The sequence below is a fragment of the Oncorhynchus tshawytscha genome, linkage group LG10, assembly GCF_018296145.1.
Source record: "Oncorhynchus tshawytscha isolate Ot180627B linkage group LG10, Otsh_v2.0, whole genome shotgun sequence".
Taxonomy (NCBI): domain Eukaryota; kingdom Metazoa; phylum Chordata; class Actinopteri; order Salmoniformes; family Salmonidae; genus Oncorhynchus; species Oncorhynchus tshawytscha.
Window position 1 is genome coordinate 44,719,626 of NC_056438.1, and position 23,968 is coordinate 44,743,593.

Genomic DNA, 23,968 nt, shown 5'->3' on the forward strand with positions numbered 1-23,968 from the left:
CTTATGGGGGGGCAACCTACAGCGCTGTGTGGCCCCACACTAACAAGTGTCAGTGATACCAGCCTGTCCTCCCCCTATGTGAACGCCATGTGAGAGGCGGCCCCATCCCTGCCCTGCCGCCTGAACACAAGGCCCTCCATTGACTTCTAACCTGTCGAGGGACCAGAGGAGACAAAGGGGCCCGGGGCGGGGCCCGTCCCTCCAACAAGGCTGCGAACAAACGCTAACACGGCTGCAACTGTCCACCCCCTGAATCACTGAATTTATTTACCAACCACAGAGCCCATTCAGTCCCACATCCCTCTGATAACAGAAGAAGACAGGGATGGCCATAAAGGATGGTGGAAGGAGCCTTGCTTAGGAGAAAGGAGGGAGGAGAAGAGGCTTTGTGTCCTTCTGCTGGCCTACAGATCGTCACAGGCCTACTACCAGACATGGGCGTCTTTGTGTCTTCCGTACAATGGGGCAAACCGTAAGTGAGCAGCGGGCTAGCCTTGTGGCCCGACTATTAATCACTGTGATGGCCTTATGAGTGTACCCATAACTCCAAGTGAGGGTTTTTTACTGTGACTTTTGCTCTGCTATCTATGTAAGTAGCTACAGAGTACGGCGCTTTCTGAGTTGTAAGATATCAGTGCATTCTTCACTTCACAATGATGAGGGAGTAATGCATTCATATTTCAGTCATTTAGCAGACGTTCTTATCCAGAGCCACACAGTAAGTGTGTTCATCTTAAGATAGCTAGTTATCCTACTTCTATGGGTGTAAGAAGCCTGACGAGGCTCGTCTAACAGCTCCCTACCAAGATGAAGCCATGCCACACAGTGAGAAGTCAATCACTGTGTGCAAAAGGGCATAATAGGAAGTGGCTTGTATGCGTTGGCCTTAAACACCTCCAATGTTTAAACAGTCTTCGAGAGATCGTTAATTGCTGAAAAAGTGCATTGTGCTGCGATGGAACTCCGGCATCGGTCAGTCATCAAACTATAGGCCTGACATTCCACAAGTAAGCCCAAGCCTCAAACTTTGCGAGAACAGTCAGAAATAAAAGCCTGTGTTCGTGTGTGTTCTTTAAGTCTTTATATCCATCTCCATCTGTTACTTTACGGAAGACAAAGGAATGGAGGAAAGACTTACACCAAACCTCTAATGCCACACAAGCGAGGCAACAGTAGCCAGAAACACTGCAAACACTGCTCTAAAGCAAGAGATCCTCATTCCAATACACCACTGTTGACCAAAAAGATGATATACAAGTGGACACAGACATCAATTCATGACTCCTCCTCATCCCCATCCTCCTCATCATGAATAATCCCCAACTGCCTCTTCTTGCCCTGATCTCTGGGAGATTCCATTCCTTTCACTGGCACCAGGCACCCCTCTCTTCTTATTCAGGGTCCCCCCTTCTAAACTCAAAATCCACCCATTCACTGCTATGGGCCCTGATCTCCACATGAAATGATACCCCTCTTTCTCTTCCACTCTCTGGGCTTTAAAGCGCCCATATGCCAGGCAGCGAGAAGGCTGGGAAAGCCCATAATTGATCAGTAAGATGCGAGTGAAAAACGTGTGACCGGGGTCAGCCCCCCACGAAGCCCAAAGGAGTGTTCTGATATCCAGATTTATTGGGAAATGGAATGGTTGAGTTGTCTTCAGAATTGGACAAGGCATTTATGCAATCCTCTCTACAGAGCAAACACAGGGGATAATATCATTATTATTGTAGCCATTTTGAGAAAATCGCACATTTTTGGTGAGTCGTATCCCAATGGAAAAGAAGGGATTAAAAGTAAACAATCGCTACAATTTGCAAAACCAGTTCCATTGAAAATAACATTTGTAAGGTTTCATTAGTTGTTGCTTTTTGTGGTTCTGACTAGCAGTAAAGACATTAAACGGATTGCTAAGCGAAATGACATAGTTAGACATTTGTTTCCTTACCTTGACAGTAGTCTATGGACAAGGAGAGAGAGACTGCCACCAAAAATCTATGAAAGTCAATCTCCCCCATTGTTGCCCAAATCATCTTTGAATCATTTTTTACCAAGTCGTTGAGCTATACAACACATTTAAGAGATGATCTGGGCATGACATTTATAGGTAAGGAAACAAATATCTAACTATGCAATTTTGCTCTACTACCCCTTTAATCCTTCTGGTTCGACTGTTACAGAGAGATCTGTTCAAAGGAACTGTTGACAAATGTTTAGGTCGATATCAACAAGCTTGGATGCATGCTAGACGAAATAGGGGATACATCAGTTGCGAACAACGCACTGTACAAATTGAACATAGAATCTGATATTAAAGTGAGCTGTTACTCTCAGAGAATACAAAATGTGACACCTTTTCAAAACAAGATGAACTCCATTGTTCAGGTTTCACAACAGTCACAGACACTCGTATACTTCCACAGGAAGATTTACTTTCACAAAGCATTTCTCAGAGAAACACCGCAATATATTATTAGTTCATTGGAATGTTATTCAGTCTCAAATACAATAGTACCACCAGCATGATCTGGCCATTTTTAAGCAAAGCTGTTCATTATTTCAATACACAACAATTATATCATCCCCAGATAAGACGGCCTATTCCTAGACCATGGAAAGTGTCGGTTTGGCAAGGTGATCGCAGGTATCACATAACATCCCCTTCTCCCTGCTCACAAATCTGTAGCTGCGGTTTTATAAACGCTTATCAGTTATTATGGACGCTTCTAGTCTAAAGTATAAAGCGTTACGCGTATGCACGGGTGTTACCAAACTAATCCCTCTTTCCCTCAGTAAGGTCCTGTTCACACACGTTCGTTTTTTCGCTCTTGACACTTCGTTGGAGCCGCAATCAAGGAAGGTGAGAAAGTGCTAGTGGACGATTCCATAGTTATTAGCCTTTTGTGAAGCTGAAGAAATCAAGCAGTGACGAGTGCAGGGCAAGCCCTCTCTAACGTCCACTAAGGAAAGGCATCATCTCTGGGCCTATTCACTGTGGCTCTGATAGTAGCAAAAGGGGGGCGATAGGCTGCCTCATACTGATCACTTGTCAGTAGTCACATTGCTGGGGTTCTTTGTGTGCTTTGGGGGGTATGGGTAAGGACAGACCAGTTATGGTCTAGTTACGGTCAAGAGGTTGATAGGATCACAGGGTGATGGCGAGCTTTTGTCGTGGTTCATCCCTAATAAAAATTAAAAAAATACAACAATACTGTGATTTCGGGCATTTCTTTTTGTTTGTGTGCCCTGGTTCATCCTTTAGCCCTGGATGTGGGGCTAGTTGGTTTGACACCCTGGCGAGGGTAGTCAGTTCATTGGGCAGTGCAGAGGGTATAAAGCACTAAATAAACTTCAGTTGGTGCTAAATACGGCTGCTAGAATCCTGACTAGAACCAAAACATTTGATCATATTACTCCAGTGCTAGCCTCTCTACACTGGCTTCCTGTCAAAGCAAGGGCTGATTTCAAGGTTTTACTGCTAACCTACAAAGCATTACATGGGCTTGCTCCTACCTATCTCTCTGATTTGGTCCTGCCGTACATACCTACACGTACGCTACGGTCACAAGACGCAGGCCTCCTAATTGTCCCTAGAATTTCTAAGCAAACAGCTGGAGGCAGGGCTTTCTCCTATAGAGCTCAATTTTTATGGAACGGTCTGCCTACCCATGTCAGAGACGCAAACTCGGTCTCAACCTTTAAGTCTTTACTGAAGACTCATCTCTTCAGTGGGTCATATGATTGAGTGTAGTCTGGCCCAGGAGTGGGAAGGTGAACGGAAAGGCTCTGGAGCAACGAACCGCCCTTGCTGTCTCTGCCTGGCCGGTTCCCCTCTTTCCACTGGGATTCTCTGCCTCTAACCCTATTACAGGGGCTGAGTCACTGGCTTACTGGGGCTCTCTCATGCCGTCCCTGGAAGAGGTGCGTCACCTGAGTGGGTTGATTCACTGATGTGGTCATCCTGTCTGGGTTGGTGCCCCCCTTGGGTTGTGCCATGGCGGAGATCTTTGTGGGCTATACTCGGCCCTGTCTCAGGATGGTAAGTTGGTGGTTGAAGATATCCCTCTAGTGGTGTGGGGGCTGTGCTTTCGCAAAGTGGGTGGGGTTATATCCTTCCTGTTTGGCCCTGTCCGGGGTGTCCTCGGATGGGTCCACAGTGTCTCCTGACCCCTCCTGTCTCAGCCTCCAGTATTTATGCTGCAGTAGTTTATGTGTCGGGGGCTAGGGTCAGTTTGTTATATCTGGAGTACTTCTCCTGTCCTATTCGGTGTCCTGTGTGAATCTAAGTGTGCGTTCTCTAATTCTCTCCTTCTCTCTCTCTGAGGACCTGAGCCCTAGGACCATGCCCCAGGATTACCTGACATGATGACTCCTTGCTGTCCCCAGTCCACCTGGCCGTACTGCTGCTCCAGTTTCAACTGTTCTGCCTTCTTATTATTCGAACATGCTGATCATTTATGAACATTTGAACATCTTGGCCATGTTCTGTTATAATCTCCACCCGGCACAGCCAGAAGAGGACTGGCCACCCCACATATACTCTCTCTAATTCTCTCTTTTTTTCTCTCTCTCGGAGGACCTGAGCCCTAGGACCATGCCCCAGGATTACCTGACATGATGACTCCTTGCTGTCCCCAGTCCACCTGGCCGTGCTGCTGCTCCAGTTTCAACTGTTCTGCCTTATTATTATACGACCATGCTGGTCATTTATGAACATTTGAACATCTTGGCCATGTTCTGTTATAATCTACACCCGGCACAGCCAGAAGAGGACTGGCCACCCCACATAGCCTGGTTCCTCTCTAGGTTTCTTCCTAGGTTTTGACCTTTCTAGGGAGTTTTTCCTAGCCACCGTGTTTCTACACCTGCATTGCTTGCTGTTTGGGGTTTTAGGCTGGGTTTCTGTACAGCACTTTGAGATATCAGCTGATGTACGAAGGGCTATATAAATAAATTGGATTTGATTTGCATAGAATGGAAGGTTCTAGACTGGGTACCAGTTACAATCCAGTCAGTTGTCCAGGCAATGGAAGGTTCTAGACTTGGTATTGGTTATAAACCAGTCAGTTGTCTGGAGAATGGACGGTTCTAGACTCGGTACTGTATGTACAGCAGGCACTACAGTATGGCTATTGGCTACATGTGGGTGTGGTGATGTATCACATGTTGACAGCGTGGTGGGGGGTGCTGGTGGTAGCGGGTTTGGGGAGGGCCAGTCGGGGTCCTCCTGGGTGACTTCCATGTAGCGCACTCTGGGGGTCTTCCCCTTCCGACAGAACAGCCAGGAGAGGAACGTTGAGCTGAAACGCTCATTAGCAGACTAGAAATGGGACATAGACAAGAAAACAGCATACACCACAGTTGCAGTAGGCACTTTTCAATTGCTGCAGAGCAAGTAGTATTTTTCCTTTTTATTCCTAGTAAGAATGCATGATATACCAGACTAAATATCAGTGTTAGACGATAATCTCAAAAAAAACATGATATCGGTATCAATATCAGTGAATATCGCATCAGGTCAATATTCTTTCATATCCAATATTCAGATGATATCCAAAATAATCTGCCGCTTAATGTCAAGGTGTGCTAGTATAAAGATTTGCAGATGTTTCTGAAAAGCAGTTTTTGACATCCGGTATTGTCTACAAGATAGCCTAGCGGTTAGAGTGTTGGGTTAGTAACTGAAAGGTCACTGGTTCGCGTACACAAGGTGAAAAATCAGTCAATGTGCCCTTGAGCAAGGCACTTAACCCTAATTTACTCCAGGAGGGCTGTACTACTATGGCTGACCCTGTGAAACAACACATTTCACTGCACCTATCTGGTCTATGTGAGAATAAAACCATTTTTTATTTTTATTTTGATCATAGAACCTAATAATGGTCATAGGACTGAAACTTTCCATACCGGTGCATCTATATCGATGCATCTGTAATTCCTAGTCATTTTAATTTAAAATGTTCATTCGTAGCAAAGCTAGAACAGTAAGAAAAACAGTGATTTTTGAATGCTTGCTTCAACAATCACTGTAGGAATCTCTTATTTTCCATTCACAGCCTTCTTCGATCATGAAAAGGACAGACAAATGCAGCACAAAATTAACACATTGAATGTAAAGCACCTCAGAAGCCAGAGCAAGGATCAATGTGCCAACGTTTGCCATGCACAGCGGGGGGAAAGGGAGGGAGCCCTACTTGGGGTCAAAAAGATGCACTAGGTCTAGAGTGAAAGAGAGAAAAAGACGCAAAGCCGAAAATAGGCCAACCGGAGGTGTGTGAGCACCCCCCCCAAGCAAGCGGCACCATGAAGACCAAGGAACTCTCCAAACAGGTCAGCGACAAAGTTGTGGAGAAGTACAGCTCAGGGTTGGGTTATAAAAAAATATAAAAAACACAACAAACCTGTAAGAGAGGGCCGCCAACCAAAACACAAAGACCAGGCAAGGAGGGCATTGATCAAAGAGGCAACAAAGAGATCAAAGATAACCCTGAAGGAGCTGCAAAGCTCCACATCGGAGATTGGAGTATCTGTCCATAGGACCACTTTAAGGCGTACACTCCACAGAGCTGGGCTTTACGGAAGAGTGGCCAGAAAAAAAGCCATTGCTTAAATAAAAAAGTAAGCAAAAACATTTGATGTTCGCCAAAAGGCATGAGGGAGACTCCGCAAATATATGGAAGAAGGTACTCTGGTCAGATGAGACTAAAATGTAGCTTTTTGGCCATCAAGGAAAACGCTATGTCTGGCGCAAATCCAACAACTCTCATCACCCCGAGAACAACATCCCCACAGGGAAGCATGGTGGTGGCAGCATCATGCTGTGGGGATGTTTTCATTGGCAGGGACTGGGAAACTGGGCAGAATTGAAGGAATGATGGATAAATACAGGGAAATGAGATTTGAGAATGGGACCTTTTATTGATGTGAACAAACTGATGAATTATGATGCAATATTTGAAAATGTACTTCTCAGGTTCACCTTCCAGCAGGACAATGACCCTAAGCATACTGCTAAAGCAACACTCGAGTGGTTTAAGGGGAAACATTTACATGTCTTGGAATGAACCTGGTCAAAGCCCAGACCTCAATCCAATTGAGAATCTGTGGTAGGACTTAAAGATTGCTGTACACCAGCGGAACCCATCCAACTTGAAAGAGCTGGACCAGTTTTGCCTTGAAGAATGGGCAAAAATCGCAGTGGCTAGATGTGCCAAGCTTATAGAGACATACCCCAAGAGACTTGCAGCTGTAATTGCTGCAAAGGGTGGCTCTACAAAGTATCGACTTTTGGGGGGGGATGAATACACGCTCAGGTTTTCAGTTTTTTTGTCTTATTTCTTTTTCGTTTCACCATAAAAAAAGATTTTGCACCTTCAAAGTGGTAGGCATGTTTTGTAAATCAAATGATACAAACCCCCCAATCAAATCAATTTCAATTCCAGGTTGTAAGGCAACAAAATATAATGCCAAGGGGGGTGAATACTTTCGCAAGCCACTGTATACTGTAAACAATAGCTTCAGAGTAAACTTTGCTTCATGTTAGCTCTATGAAAAACAGTAACACTAGCATTGTAAAGGTTGCATTTAGTTGTTTCTATGTAAGCATATCTGCAGTTGCTGTGGATTCAAACACTGTTCATCAGTGCATAGTAGACGACACACAGGTGAAGCTTACAGTTGTTGTAGCTGGCTGTCTGAAAGGCTTCTCCTTGGAGAAGATGATGGCCACAGCCAGGTACTGGAAGGGCGAGCTGTAGTAGAGAGTAGTAATTCTTATAGTTCTTGATGTTCCTGTGGTCGACATGTGACGTTACGTTGAGACCATGGGTGACACTGGCACTGGAAACATTACAGGCACTGTTGAAGAGGAATTTGGGTTAGCATGAAGTTAACTTTCTTGGACCTAATTACTTGGGCCAGATATTGTACCTCAGATTGTTTACAGGATATGCCATGAAGGTAACTGTCATCCAGAGCAAAGTCCAAGGGTGACCTTCATTGACCTTTGGATGGACTTCTTAGATATAATTGCACAACTAGGTGGCGTGGTGGAGAGTCATAATAGCCGAATAGGTGTCAAAGTTTCCTTCCCCCACAGCCCAGGCAGTGCAGTACACATTCTGAGAGGGGCGTCCAATTCTAGTGACAGCTCTGGCCTCGGATCCAGAGGAAGGCCAGGACCTGGAAGGCCAAGCAGGTGAGGATCAAATCAAATCAAACTTTATTTGTCACATGCGCCGAATACAACAAGTGTAAACTTTACCGTGAAATGCTTACTTACAAGCCCTTAACCAACAGTGCAGTTCAAGATGAGGTAAGAAAATATTTACCAAGTAGACTAAAATAAAAGGTAATAATTAAAAGTGACACAATAAGAATAACAATGACGAGGCTATATACAGGGGGCACCGGTACTGAGTCAGTGTGCGGGGGTAGAGGTTAGTTGAGGTAATTTGTACATGAAGGAGGGGGTGAAGTGACTATGCACAGATAATAAACAGCAAGTAGTAGCAGTGTACCAAAAGGTTCTGGGTCAGCACAGAGAACAGCAGAGGGCCTGAGATCAGACTGGATGGGGGCTGTGATTGGAAATTAATCAAAACAACAGTATATCATGATACATGTTATTCATGGAGCACATCTGATTCTACAGCAAAATCTCAAAGTGATTTACATAAAGGTTGAGCATAAATGGAAGAGCTGAATGTCTGTTCCCAACGGCAAATAATCTCATAAAGAATGTGGTTGGGATGTTTAGTACAGCGTCTATTGAAACACTCGGCTCAGGTAATGCGAGCTAAAATATGTAGGAGAGAGAGATCCACACAACTCGTGAAGGCGATGATTAGGATGACAGCAACGTCAATGAAGTGGAACTAGAAGTCTCCTGGGTTGCTCAGGATCTAGAAACAGAGAAGCACAAGCCCTTAAAACTGATCTCAAACCAGCCGGTACCCTGTTTGTAAGTTCATCAAAGCTGCTAAACTGATCGGGGACAAGTACTCACAGAGTAGAGGAGTGTGACACTGAAGTACTGGGTGATGCTGTGCAGGGCAATGAACTTGAACAGACAGAAGCAGCTCGGCCCTCCCTGTGGAGAAACAACAGGCCATCATTCAGTCTGGTATTTGGTATTTGGTATTTTATTAGGATCCCCATTAGCTGTTGCAAAAGCAGCAGTTACTCTTCCTGGGGTCCACACAAAACATGAAACATAATACAGGAGGACATAATACAGAACATCAATAGACAAGAACAGCTCAAGGACAGAAATACATATATTTTTTTAAAGGCACACGTAGCCTACATATCAATGCATACCCACAAACGATGTAGGTCAAATAGGGGAGAGGCGTTGTGCCGCAAGGTGTTGCTTTATCTGTTTTTTAAAAACCAGGTTTGCTGTTTATTTGAGCAATATGAGATGGAAGGAAGTTCAATGCAATTAGGGCTCTATATAATACTGTACGCTTTCTTGATTTTGTTCTGGATTTGGGGACTGTGAAAAGACCCCTGGTGGCATGTCTGGTGGGATAAGTGTGTGTGTCAGAGCTGTGTGTAAGTTGACTATGCAAACAATTTGGGATTTTCAGCACATTAATGTTTCTTATAAAAAGAAGAAGTGATGTAGTCAGTCTCTCCTCAATTCTTAGCCAAGAGAGACTGGCATGAATCGTATTTATATCAGCCCTCTGATTACAATTAAGAGCAAAACGTGCCGCTCTGTTCTGGGCCAGCTGCAGCTTAACTAGGTCTTTCCTTGCAGCACTGGACCACACGACTGGACAATAATCAGGATTAGACTAAGCTAGAGCCTGCAGAACTTGCTTTTTGGAGTGTGGTGTCAAAAAAGCAGAGCATCTCTTTATTACGGCCAGACCTCTCCCCATCTTTACTACCATTGAATCTATATGTTTGACCATGACAGTTTACAATGGAAGGTAACGCCAAGTAAGTTAGTCTCCTCAACTTGTTCAACAGCCACACCCTTCATTACCAGATTCAGCTGAGGTCTAGAACTTAAGGAATGATTTGTACCAAATATAATGCTCTTAGTTTTAGAGATGTTCAGGACCAGTTTATTACTGGCCACCCATTCCAAAACAGACTGCCACTCTTTGTTAAGGGTTTCAGTGACTTCATTAGCTGTGGTTGCTGATGCGTATTTGGCTGAATCATCAGCATACATGGACACATGCTTTGTTTAATGCCAGTCGCAGGTCATTGGTAAAAATAGAATAGAGTAGAGGGCCTGGAGCTCTGCCCTGCGGTACAGCACATTTTATATGTTTGGCATTAGAGAAGCTTCCATTAAAGAAAACCCTTTGAGTCCTATTAGATAGATAGCTCTGAATCCACGATATGGCAGAGGTTGAAAAGCCATAACACATACGTTTTTTCTGGTTATGGTCAATAATATCAAAGGCTGCACTGAAATCTAACAGTACAGCTCCCACAATCTTCTTCTTATCAATTTCTTTCAACCAATCATCAGTCATTTGTGTCAGTGCAGTACATGTTGAGTACCCTTCTCTATAAGCATGCTGAAAGTCTGTTGTTTATTTGTTTACAGAGAAATAGCATTGTATTTGGTCCAACACAATTTTTTCCAACAGTTTGCTAAGAGCTGGCAGCAAGCTTATAAGTCTGTTGTCAGAACCAGTAAAGGCCGCTTTACCACTCTTGGGTAGCGGAATTAGTTTGGCTTCCCTCCAGGCCTGAGGACAGACTTTCCTCTAAACTCAGATTAAAAATATGACAGATAGGAGTGGCTATAGAGTCAGCTACCATCCTCAGTAGGTTGTCAATGCCAGGAGGTTTGTTATTATTGAGCGATAACAATAATTTTTCCGCCTCTCCACACTTTATAAAAACTTTACAAAATGTTTATGCATGAATACACTTGCTCACTGTTGAGTATAATTGCTCACAATTGCTCTTACAACTCTGGATGAGACTACTTTGATGCAGCACTTCAAATACCTCAACAGATACATTTTATTCCACAGGAAGTTATATTCCCTACAACCTATAGTTTATTCACATTGTTATACAGTTGCGGTCAAATATATTGGCACCCTTGCACTTTACTATGGAGTGCACTGTTCTGTTTTCTCTTTTAAAAATTGGTTCAATGGCTATTTTTACCCTGTAGGCACCTGCAACTTACCACATGTGAGTTCAATTACACATAAACAAGTATCACTTGCCTCCCACCAAATTAATTAGAATTTTGAATCATTTAGTCTCGGGCCATTTGTTAACTTAAATTGAAATTTTTTAATTTCAGTTTAGATATTTTTTTCTTAGTCCTGTAAAGGTTGAACGCACACAAATACATATGGGAACACCAAAAGTTTTCAAAGTATTTTTGGTTGTTGTTGAAGAAATAGTGAATCGTGCAAGGTGGCTGATATATTTGACCGCAGCGGCACCTAACGACTAACTGTCTGTTTAAGTACTATTCGATATCATGTTGTTACCAAAGTAAGTACATTATAGCTTGCCAATTTGTACCAACTGTATAAGGACTGTAAAATAAAGTGATAGTTAACACGGTTGATGAGAAGGATGCTACAGTACATAATGAGGTTGGGTACACAGGAGATGTTGGAGGTGAAGAGGGAGGTGACCGAGGCACCCAGCGCTGAACAAGGAGATCCCACTGGGAGCTGTCTTCAGGGCCTGGAGGTAGCAGAGAAAAAAGGGAGGGGGGAGGTCTCTTAATGGTTGTGGGTTCAATTCCCATGGGGGCCAGTTGAAAGTTAAGAGTAAGTTTGCATAACAATGTCTGGAAAAAAATACAGTTTATCGCAGAAATACAAGAGGCTGAATCTGTAATAGATTATGAGAAAGAGAGGTCTGTTCCTAATAGTGCTGTCATGAGAATACTGCCCCCTTATGGCTCTACTGACCAATGTCGCCCTGAGTGTCGGTTAAACAACTAAAATGCTTGCGCTCAGTCAGTAAATAGCTGATCCTATGGTACGGACAGTGGCCCTGATCACATCAACACTAATCTGCCCCTCCAAAACATTATTTACAGTAATAATACATGCCATTTTTGCAGACGCTTTTATCCAAAGCAACATAGAATCACACTTGCATACATTTTTACATAAGTACGGTCCCAGGAATTGAACCCACTATCCTGGCGTTGCAAGCGCCATTCTCTACAAACTGAGCTGTGGAACTGCAGTAAAACATGCTTTTATAGCATGAGATGAAAAGCACCCAGTGGATTTCTTACAACAACATGAAAAACTACAACCCCATACATACAGTCATTGGCACCATCACCACACATCCCTACAGTATAACTGCAGAGAAAAAAACATGGAGGCATTTAACGCCATGTGGCCAATGTAATACTGGCTAACAGCTCCCAGTGAGCACAAGACGTTGAAAGGACATATTTTCAACATCTTGTGCTCATATGGTTGGTGCTGAAGAGGAGACTCACTCAACACTCCACCAGCTGAGTCTTCTGGTCAGGAGCCATGTGGGCGAGTATTGCGGGCTGCAGTGCCAACTACAGAACCACCCAGAGAAGAAACTACCATCAAATATTGCTGTACTACAATGTGACAGGATGTGTTTACACAGGCAGCTCATTTCTAATCTATTGCCCAATTATTGTCAAAAGAGCTGATCAGATTGGACAAAAGACCAATTAGTGTAAAAAAGTCAGAATTAGAGTGCCTGTGTAAACGCAGCCATATTATCCATAAGGGTTTACTATCAAGGTCTCACAAACCCAGTCTACACAGGATGGTTACAGGAGGCACTAAACACTAGAATGTGTCAATTTAGTACTCGCTACAGTCCTTTCATTTCAGTTGTCCAAATAGAGGGATGGAATGTGGCACTGACCTTTCGGTCTGCCTGTGTACATCAATCTCAACATGTTTTACTGTGAGTGAAGACTGTGTATAAGATTGCCTTTACTCACCAGTAACCATCACAGTGCGAACATTTGCAAGTCGTAGGTCTTTTAAAGCCCTGACAGTCTCTTCCTTCCGCTTGTTTGGCATGATTACGAGCCCAAGGAACTCCATATTGGTCTCTATAAGATCCATGACAGGAATAGAAAACAGACAATACAACAACAACAACAAAAGTATCCTAGGTAAAAAGGAGTCTAGCAAACTCAAGGTTACAAATGTCTTGAATCTTCCAACAGGAAATAAGCTAGTTCTCATTACTGTGATTGGTTCGGCACATTGTATTGTGTGGGCCGATCCAGACGAACAAGATCGACAACGACCACGTCCTCACATGTTTATGCTTATAATCATCAAAAGTCCACAAGTGTTTTCCATGTATCTTTGTATCAGATGTCAGGACACGGAATTCTAGGCTTCAGGAACTGACAACCAATCTTGAACTAAACTGCTGGATTTCACTCTGTACCCTAAAGTAGCCAATGTCTCACTGTTCTCGTTGTTCAATTTTGAAGTTGTACCAGTTTCATATCAACCAACGTCTGTAACGATGCATGTATTCGTAATTCAGAATGACTATATCATCTTGAGACTTGGCCTTTGAGCCATGCCTTTTAGCCATGTTTTACTACACAACGCTAGTGGCCTTGGCTTTTTTAGCCTCAGCTGCTTATTAGTCGTTGCATTTTCACGTGAACACTTGTTTCCCAAAGCTCTGTATAATTTTTTTTTTTTACTTCCACCAGAAGTAAAGTCTCCTCTTTTACCTTTTCAAAGTCAACTTACTACTGCAAAATTTCCACTTACAGTATTCAGCCCATTCTGAGTTTGGCCAGGAGAGTTTGGCCTCCAGCTGGCTATGGGCCAGGGTTATGACTCTGAAACCCAGACTCCAGTGTCTCGGTAAAGCTCTCCGATATTAAAAGAAGAAAAAAGAAGAGTAAATATGGGTTACAGTCACAGTTACAGTTACAGAAATAATGTCTATATCATTTGAAGTGTTTCCAAAGCCTGTCTTGACAGTCCACATACAGGTTGGGTACTGGAATAGAAATACATGTTCTGGCAAGCTGCTCCCTGGTAAGAGTTGGTAAGATAAGGGTCTCACTAATATGTGTCCTCTCTGCAGAGGCTGGCCACAACCTCTGGCGCCTCCTTGAGGCGTCCATGCCCTTCTCCCCAGCCTCCGGACAACCACATTTGTCCTCTGTAGAGCCGACGAGAAGGGGAACTGGCAAACAATCCCAATCTCATATGACGATTTATGACAGACAGACAGCATATGGTCAGTCAAACATTATGCATTCAACCTATCCATTCACATACAAATCAATACTCAAGGAAAGAAAGAAATATGCTTTTGAAAAATGTCCTCAGACTTCTTACCGTCAACTCAGACAGCTCCTGAAAAGTAAAGGAGAAAATAAGGCTACAGTATATTTAACAGGTATGTAGACGTAGAGAGGTAAGAGTGAGCATACTACGGATACTTTACCATGTCCTTTGCTAGATTTACTTCCTGGTTGACCTTGGGGAGCACCTACATGGGCATTATGGGATTGTAGAGGGCTGTCTCTTAGTCTGTAGGCTCCTCCAGAATCTAGGATTCACAATCATTGGTGTGAAGCAACATCAGGGACCCCCTTGAAAACTGTCATCCCCATCTGACAGGCGAAAGGTGATTCAGACAGGTAGCCTGAGTGCCAGTCTGCTTTAGCCATCTTTTTTGCTATCTTGCCAAAGCAATGATGTAACATTGCTGAATGCAGAAACAGTCTGGCACATATGCTTATGGAAGGGATTGTGTTCTTGTCTTAGTATATAGCATTGTTAGCATAGCCAGGGTGCAAATTACGGGGGAGCCAGGGGGGGCTCAGCTCCCCTGAATGAGACATTAGCTCCCTTAAATGTGGCTACATAAACTGTCTCCCTGTCCACGGTGCTGTCCACTCAGTAGTGCTGATTTAGACCTCAGCTGAGCTCCTTTACGCATCGATTTTCCTTTGTACTTGCTCATTTTTGCCATTTGTTTGCCATGATCCATTGATTTAAAAAATAGCCTATCCCTTTATTCTGATATATTAGATTTATTCTTTGATTTATCATTGTTTGCTTTTTGTCAGTCAGCTGTTTAAAGCGCTCATTGCTTTGTTTTTCAGGTGCATGCTGGTACTGGTGTTCGCCGTGGCCAGAAGAAGTAGACCATTTATTTAGCTTTATTATTTTCAATCAATGTTTGGTTTCTTTCTTGGATCAGGTGATGATGGTCGCCAATATCACTAGACAACTAGCCTACAGCAAGACACCAATCAATGCGCATCCAATCCATAACAGTAGGCCTACAGTATAGTTGACTTTTTCCGGTTAGAAGCATTCAATTTTGAAATGGCATAGGGAAAGGGAAAGGGGGATACCTAGTCAGTTGTCCAACTGAATGTATTCAACTGAAATGTATCTTCCGCATTTAACCCAACCCCTCGGAATCAGAGAGGTGCGGGGGGCTGCCTTAATCAACCAACACGTCTTTGGCACCAGGGGAACAGTGGGTTTAACTGCCTTGCTCAGTGGCAGAACCACAGATTTTTTACCTTGTCAGCTTGGGGATTGGATCCAGCAATAGGCCTACATTATCTTGGATTTGTGTGGCCGTGAGAACTGATTTCACAGTGAAACAAAATGAAATGTTATGTTGACATAGGTACACTGCATTGAGATCTCCAAGATCCAGGAATTGTACAGGGTTTAAATGCAATGTTCTAATTAAATTGTTAAATGCTTAATAATTACAAATAACACTGTCATAAATGTAATTCATGTAATGGACACAAGACAGTGTTTTATGTCACAGGATCTGTGAAGACTCCTGAGGGCTCCCGAGTGGCACAGTGGTCTAAGGCACTGCATCTCAGTGCTAGAGGCATCACTATAGACCCTGGTTCAATCCTGGGCTCTATCACAACAAGCTGTGATTGGGAGTCACATAGGAAGGCGCCCAGTGTCGTCTGGTTTTAGGGTTTGGCCGGGGTAGGCCGTCATTGTAAGTAAGAATTTGTTTACAATGATGAATAAACAGACAAATAAAAATACAAAATAATTATGGACAACTCATGGGCTAGGGTGTAAACATGTTTAGATTCAACTCCTGTATTATGTTGAATGTAGGCTACCTGTTCTGTATGTGTTCATGTGTGTACAATTACCCACCTTTTTCAGAAATATGCATTGAAAGTATTGGGTGCGTTCCTTTTGTCACCGCAACCGGCAATCAGACTTTACCCACCTATTTTTGTACCAATATATCACTGGCTACCGGTGGGCCTATTTGAGGTTCATGGTAATAGGCCTACACATTGTAGCCTAACCTAGTAAATTGGCCGTGTGTGTTAGGGTGACCATCCTGTTTTTCCCGGGACAGTTTAAGCCCCATTTCAGGTGTAAAAAAAGGTCCATTTGTCAGCAAGGCACATCACTTAATGTAGGCCTAATCAATGGCAATCGCCAAATGTCATTAGGCATACAGATGTCTATTTCCATTCATCAAAAAGCGTGAGGATACATGCATTGCACTGTTTGGATTATATTGGAGTGGACAAACATGCACTGGTAGCCTACTTTTTGAAGTGATTTGTTTGACAATCAGATGAAAGCATCATGACTGGTTGTGTTCATCCCACATTAAACGGTCATTCATTTTTACCATTAAATTCCGTCTTTATGATTAGGCCCATATTTAAAAAAAAATTGAGATACAACCCCCCGAATGTCACAGTGTAATTCGCACTCTGAGCATAGCTATAACAGAAAGGATCCCACGGATGCCACCACCTGTCAATATGCTTTGTGTTGTAGTCATGACAGAAAAATATATGAAGTCAGGCAAACTTTTTTGAGCAAAAACAACTAAAATTCAAGTCAGAACATCAGTATGTGTAACATCAACATTGCTACAGTAGTCATACAGAAACGGCGTCAGCATGTAGCATTGTTAGCATAGCTATAACAGAATGTACTGTAGGTTACAATATCCATACAGGAACAGAGACAACATTGAGAAAACATTGAGACAACTTTGAAACAGAATTTAGACTGACTGACCCAGTCTGTGGCGTTGAACATCTTTAGGTCCAGTGGGTCTCCGGAAAGTTCTCCGTCTATCTTGGGAAGAGAAACTGAGGAAAAAAAGAATTAGGATGAAATTGTCTTTAGATGGTGATGTAACATCCGTATGATGTTTTTCCCTGTAGGTGGCTGTAGCTAAGTAAACAAGTGTAAATTTAGGGTTTCTGACTGAATAATCCTCAAAGGTAACTACAACCTTAAGTAAATGTGTAATTATCACTTTTACATAGTGAGGTTAAATGAGGGAACTAGGGACAGGGTGTAGTGAGAGGACTGGGGGAAACAAAGGAGCTGTGGTATTCATCGACTGACTCTATCATAGATCATTAATAACTCTCTTACTAAAGAACAAAGGAGATTCACAGACAGAAGATAACTGATACATGGTAGAAGAGAATATCTCTCCTTAGCCATGGAGGCCATGAGCATAAAAACATAGACACAGAATATCCCTCTCATTCTCACCTGTCATTTTCAACTCTCTGGATCCCTCAAAGGTCCAAACCATCTTCAATGAGAGTGCACCTACACACTTGTGTATCAATCTGATTGATGGATTGTGTTGTGCAGTAAACAGGCTCAGGTGTATAACTGTGGCTCCTTCCACCTTCAAAGAATAGGCAAGAGGGCCAACCATGGAGAATAGTAAAGACACTTCATTATTTCTATTTATATAACTACGCTATATTGTTTGTCCTCATGTTTTCATGCATGTTTTTGAGTATAAAGTACTCTGCAGCTATTTAGTGTGGACACCAGGTGAGACCACACACACAGATTCCTGTTGAACATTGTCTCTTTAACTACTGTATTTTCTCAATTACAGTTTCTCTCCTTCACTTCATCCCTCTCCCCCTTCTCCCAAATCCTCTAGGTTATATCAGCTGTGTCAGTGAACCCCTCCCGCATCTGAACTGGCTGACACATAGAGAGCACAGCATGATCAGAGGTGAGAGGTCACTTGGTCGGGTCAACAGAAAGTATTATTAAAGAGATGCTTTACGTTGAAATACAGATAAAGATGTAGTAGTCCCAGAGTTAATGATACAAGGTCAGTTTTGCATTTCACCTCCTGATGATTACGATGACTGACAGTGTTCGAAGAAAAAAAGAAAAACCACAAGGCTCGTTTGCACGTACGTTTTGATGTGAGAGAGGGTGCCAACCCCCTATCCCATCATCACCATCTCACCCACTCATAAGATAACCTTCGGGCCAACTGGGGGCCCAAGACTGTTATGAGACACCACTAGAGACATTATTATGTAATTGTGATGAACTCAGATAATATTAGGGTAGCACTGTGATTCATTAATCATATGCTCTCTTCCCTGCTCCTCTGTTCATACCGCTTTCCCCTTTCTGTCTGTTGCGCTCCTTCTTACACCTCTCTACCCTCCTCCTCTTTCTTCCTGTTTTTATAATGCACACCAGATGTACATTGAAGTACAGATTGAACGTGTATTTACAATGATAATATTTTTAATGCATGCATTATGTATTTATATTACTTGGATAACGAACTTCTTTCAAGAAAGCGTTTCACATTCTCAACTGGTTGAAAGTAAGTCTCTGATTTGATGAAATACTACACCTATCCTGTGTCCTCAGATCAATGCGGATGAAGGGAGTTTGATATTGAGATGAACCGGTTTTAGAGTATTTACATGATGCGTAGGAAGTGTAGTGTACTGTTTTTTAAATTCTGTTTCTGTATATAAGAATTACAAATCAGCCTTTCACTAGTTACACCACGTTTGTAGTCTATTGCATAGTTACATTGTGCAACCATTGATGTCCCAGGACCGGGATTGGTAAACACTGTTGAAGTTTATAATTGTAATACATACATGCAGACACAGCATCATTCAAAGACTGGATTTTGATACTCCTGGTATTGGATATGTCTGAAAAAGAATGTCTCACAATGTCTCATACCTGAACCACACCTTTATTTGCCAAGGTAGAGCACATGATCAGTGAATATATTCAATGTACAGGCTACAATGTGGGGATCTCATGCTTGGTAATAACTACATGTACAGTATATAGGACTTGCATCCTTGGCACAATAAAGTTATATTATATTCTACTCAATCCATAGGCTTCATTATTGCCATTCAGACTGTTTTGAAGTCGATAGAACAGGCTATGATAGCTGAGGTTCATAGCTAGGTTCTGAACTAATATTTATACCAAATGTTTTAGGGTCCATACACAGATCGGCTACATATTCCTCTCAAATGTACATTTGTTTCATGACTCGTTATGACGTTATAATTACTTATATTTGCTTCCATCCTAGTATTTTTGTCGGCCATCTTTGCTGAAGAATGTCTCCAGCGATGGGTCACATAGCATCAAATTCTTCATGGGAACCACTCGATATGATTGGTCATCGCCCAGCGGTCGCCACTGGTGATTTCCATAAAGTTCGGAAATGCTGCCTCGCAGTGGTTAAGGGCGCTGTACTGCAGCGCCAGCTGCGCCAGCTGCGCCACCTCTGGGGTTCGCGCCCAGGCTCTGTCGTAACTGGCCGCGACCGGGAGGTCCGTCGCACAATTGGCCTAGCGTCGTCCGGGTTAGGGAGGGGTTGGCCGGTAGGGATATCCTTGTCTAATCGCACACCAGCGACTCTTGTGGCGGGCCGGGCGCAGTGCGCGCTAACCAAGGTTGCCAGGTGCACAGTGTTTCCTCTGACACATTGATGCGGCTGGCTTCCGGGTTGGATGCGCGCTGTGTTAAGAAGCAGTGCGGCTTGGTTGGGTATCGGAGGACGCATGACTTTCAACCTTCGTCTCTCCCGAGCCCATACGGGAGTTGTAGCGATGAAACAAGATAGTAGCTAATAAACAATTGGATATCACGAAATTGGGGAGAAAACAGAGTAATATATAAAAAGTTGGGAAATGCTGAACTTTTTCACAGCCTCCTGCCTACGCCGCGTTCGCAATGCCCAACGGTCCCCCGCCCTCTCCGCTTCTCACCGCTTTCCTTCCGTTGAAAATGAATGGGAAGTGGTGTTTCACCATGCGACACCGTACACAGGGTATAAGATCACCATGCGCAATGCCAAGCGTCGGCTGGAGTGTTGTAAAACATGCCGCCATTGGACTCTGGAGCAGTGGAAAACGCATTCTCTGGAGTGATGAATCACGCTTCACCATCTGGCAGAATCTGGGTTCGGCAGATGACAGGAGAATGCTACCTGCCCCAATGCATAATGCCAACTGTAAAGTTTGGTGGAGGAGGAATAATGGTCTGGTGCTGTTTTTCATGGTTTGGGCTATGCCCCATAGTTCCAATTAAGGGAAATCTTAACACAACAGCATACAATTACATTCTAGATGATTCTGTGCGTCCAACTTTGTGGCAACAGTTTGGGGAAAGCCTTTTTCTGTTTCAGCATGACAATGCCCCTATGCACAAAGCGAGGTTCATACAGAAATGGTTTGTCGAGATCGGTGTGGAATTACTTGACAGGCCTGCACAGAGCCCTGACCTCAATTCCGTCTAACACCTTTGGGATAAATTGGAACGTCATCTGCGAGCCAGGCCTAATTGCCCAACATCAGTGCCCGACCTCAGTAATGCTCTCGAGGCTGAATGGAAGCAAGTCCCTGCAGCAATGTTCCAACATCTATCGGAAAGCCTTCCCATAAGACTAGAGGCTGTTATAGCAAAGGGGGGACCAACTTCATATTAATGCCCATGATTTTGGAATGAGATGTTCGACAAGAAGGTGTCCTCATACTTTTGGTCATGTAGTGTACCTTGACATTTTTACCTTTGCTTGCGTCAGAATCGGCTCGAAATTATGTCAATCCCTTTCTGACAAAATCATTGGTTTAACATGCTATACAAATAACAATATTAATTGACTGACACTTGGCTTATCTGTGTTGTTGGTCTATGTTGTCTTGTTGAGGCCTCCTTAACAGCATTAAGAAAGGCTGTGTGCTCTTCAACCCTGTCTGTGTCAATAAAGATGTTGCAACATGTAAATGTTTCATTCTGTCCAGAAGAGGTTAAAGAGGGATTTTTAAGCCTTGAGACAATTGAGACATGGATTATGTATGTGTACCATTCACAGGGTGAATGGGCAAGACAAAAGATGTAAGTGCCTTTGAACGGGGTATGGTAGTAAGTGCCAGGCGCACCATTTTGTGTCAAGAACTGCGCTGCTGCAAGGTTATTCACGCTCAACAATTTCCTGTGTGTATCAAGAATTGTCCTCCACCCAAAGGGCATCCAGACAACTTGACACAACTGTGGGAACCATTGGAGTCAACATTAGGAAGGTGTTCTTAATATTTTGTGTGTATTTCCACACTATGAGTTTGGAATAATACTGTGAAAAGGATAATAATGCCTTTTTAACATGAGAGCACTTTAAAAAGATTGCCAGAAATGTCTGCCTGTTTTTGGTGGGAGGGAGTTTTGACTTTCCATTGTGACATCACCATGCTGTAAATGAGTTAATACACCAATAAGAAAGAGAGTTCCAAACTTCTCTGCCAATAACATATAATTTTCAGTTTTCCCCTGCCCACTCATACCACTTCTTAGCAAAATTCTTGCATGGGAAATTGCCCTTTGCTAAGCTATTTTTGTTTCTTTTTGACTCTTTTAATTTAAAACAATACAACTAGTGGGGTTTTGGGCGTTCGCCTATAAATTACATGAACATGCAACCTGGGCTTGACTAGGTGCAGGCTGATCACTGATCAAGAACCATGTCTACAGTCTACTTCTCCGATTTGATAAGAGGTGGACTTCTAAACTTTGTCACTAATAAAAGTAGTGTCCGTAATGGTAGTATCAGTAATGGTGGTCTACTACACTACAGCATGTGAGAGAATATTAACAATCACTTTTGTTGAACCTTGATGAAATGCTATTCCGAAACTGGTTCATTCACAACCATTAAGGACGTGAGTTCATTAAAGGACACATTTAGCGTAATTCATCCCCTTTTCTTACTCTTTGCTATCGCTGTCTAACCCTCTGTAAAAGTTTAAAATGTTCTGAGTGCAAAGTAGCAAGACCTCCAAGACTGGGTTTGCATCATACATCACAATATGTTACATTTTCTGCATGGAATTATTCTGTTTTCTTGGTGTGTGTGGGGGAAGAGAACATGTTCCAATTAATTAATTAATTCAGAAATCTGTTTTCCATTGCTTTACACTACCCTATGCCTATCCAAGAGATGACAGAATTCTAATGACTTAAAATCAATTGATACCAGGACAATGCATGGCAACAGAACAGGTGTATTCCAAAAGTAACAGTCTCCTTATGTAAATGACCATATTACACTCAGGTTGGACATTGACATATTTGTAAAGTATTGTTTTCTGAGTAAAACATTGACAAAATGGTAGCCTACCGAATTAAAAGCCTTGGGCCAGTCACCGAGAAGTCGCTGGTTCCAATCCCTAAACAGGCAAGGGGGAAAAATCTGCCCTTGAACAAGGCAGTTAACCCCCAACAACTGCACCCTGGGCGCCGATGATGTGGACGTTGATTAAGGCAGCCCCCGGCACCTCTCTGATTCAGAAGGGTTGGGTTAAATGCCTAAGACACATTTTAGTTGTTTGCATTCGCTTCTGCAACTGACTAGGTATCCCCATTCCCTCAAAACTCTTAACTAATTTGTTAAATCTGACAATTTCATTTGTTCATTATATGTAGTAACTGGTACATGGCCTATTTGGTCCACCAATGAGACCAAGTAGTCTAGATCATTTGATGACATGTGGAGGCTAAATTACACGCAACATTCAATTTCTAATGAAGCATAAGATGGGACATAGTGAGTATATCCCACTCTGCCCAAGTCGCATCTTCTGGTCTGGAATTTACTCCTCTGTATCATACCCACACATAATTACAGTACCAGTCAAAAGTTTGAACAGGTTTTTCTTTTTTTTCTTCTACATTGTAGAATAATAGTGAAGACATCAAAACTAGGAAATAACACATATGGAAACATGTATTAACCAAAAAAAAGTGTTAAACGAGCCACAATATATTTTATATTTGAGATTCTTCAAAGTAGCCACCCTCTGCCTTGATGACAACTTTGTACACTCTTGGCATTCTTATCAACCAGCTTCATGAGGTAGTAACCTGGAATGAATTTCAATTAACAGGTGTGCCTCGTTAAAAGTTAATTTACAGATTTTCTTTCCTTCTTAATGCGTTTGAGCCAATCAATTGTGTTGTGACAAGGTAGGTCTGGTATACAGAAGATGGACCTATTTGGTAGAAGACCAAGTCCATATTATGGCAAGAACAGCTCAAATAAGCAAAGAGAAATGACAGTCCATCATTACTTTAAGACATGAAGATCAGTCAATGCAGAACATTTCAAGAAGTGCAGTCACAAAAACCATCAAGCGCTATGATGAAACTGGCTCTCATGAGGACCGCCACAGGAAAGGAAGATCCAGAGTTACCTTTGTTGCAGATGATAAGTTCAGTAGTTAACTGCACCTCAGAACGCAGCCCAAATAAATGCTTCTTCGAGTTCAAGTAACAGACACATCTCAACATCAACTGTTCAGTTGAGACTGGGTGAATCAGCCCTTCATGGTCAAATTACTGCAAAATAAAACACTATTAAAGGACACCAACAAGAAGATGAGACTTGCTTAGGCAAAGAAACACGAGCAATGGACATTAGACAGGTGGAAATCTGTCCTTTGGTCTGTTGACTCCCAATTTTAGATTTTTGGTTCCGCCGTGTCTTTGTGAGACGCAGAGTAGGTGAACGGATGATCTCTGCATTTGTGGTACCCACCGTGAAGCACGGAGGTGTGATGGTGTTTTGCTGGTGACACTGTCTGCGATGTATTTAGAATTCAAGGCACTTAACCAGCATGGCTACCACAGCATTCTGC